Consider the following 223-nt stretch of genomic DNA (forward strand, 5'->3'; position numbering starts at 1 on the left):
TTTTCCCCATTGAGTTTTTGTTTTGTTTTGTTTTTTTTGAGTTGGAGTCTCACTCTGCCACCCAGACTGGAATGCAGTGGCCACTCCCAGCCACCGCAGCCTCGATCTGCTGGGATCCAGCAATTCTTCCGCCTCAGCCTTCCAAGTAGCTGGAACTATAGGCGCGCGCTACCATGCCCAGCTAATTTTTTTTTATTTATTGTAGAGATGAGGTCTCACCAAG

The sequence above is a fragment of the Carlito syrichta genome, unplaced genomic scaffold (genome assembly GCF_000164805.1).
Source record: "Carlito syrichta isolate Samal-C Ts95f unplaced genomic scaffold, Tarsius_syrichta-2.0.1 Scaffold313361, whole genome shotgun sequence".
Lineage (NCBI taxonomy): Eukaryota > Metazoa > Chordata > Mammalia > Primates > Tarsiidae > Carlito > Carlito syrichta.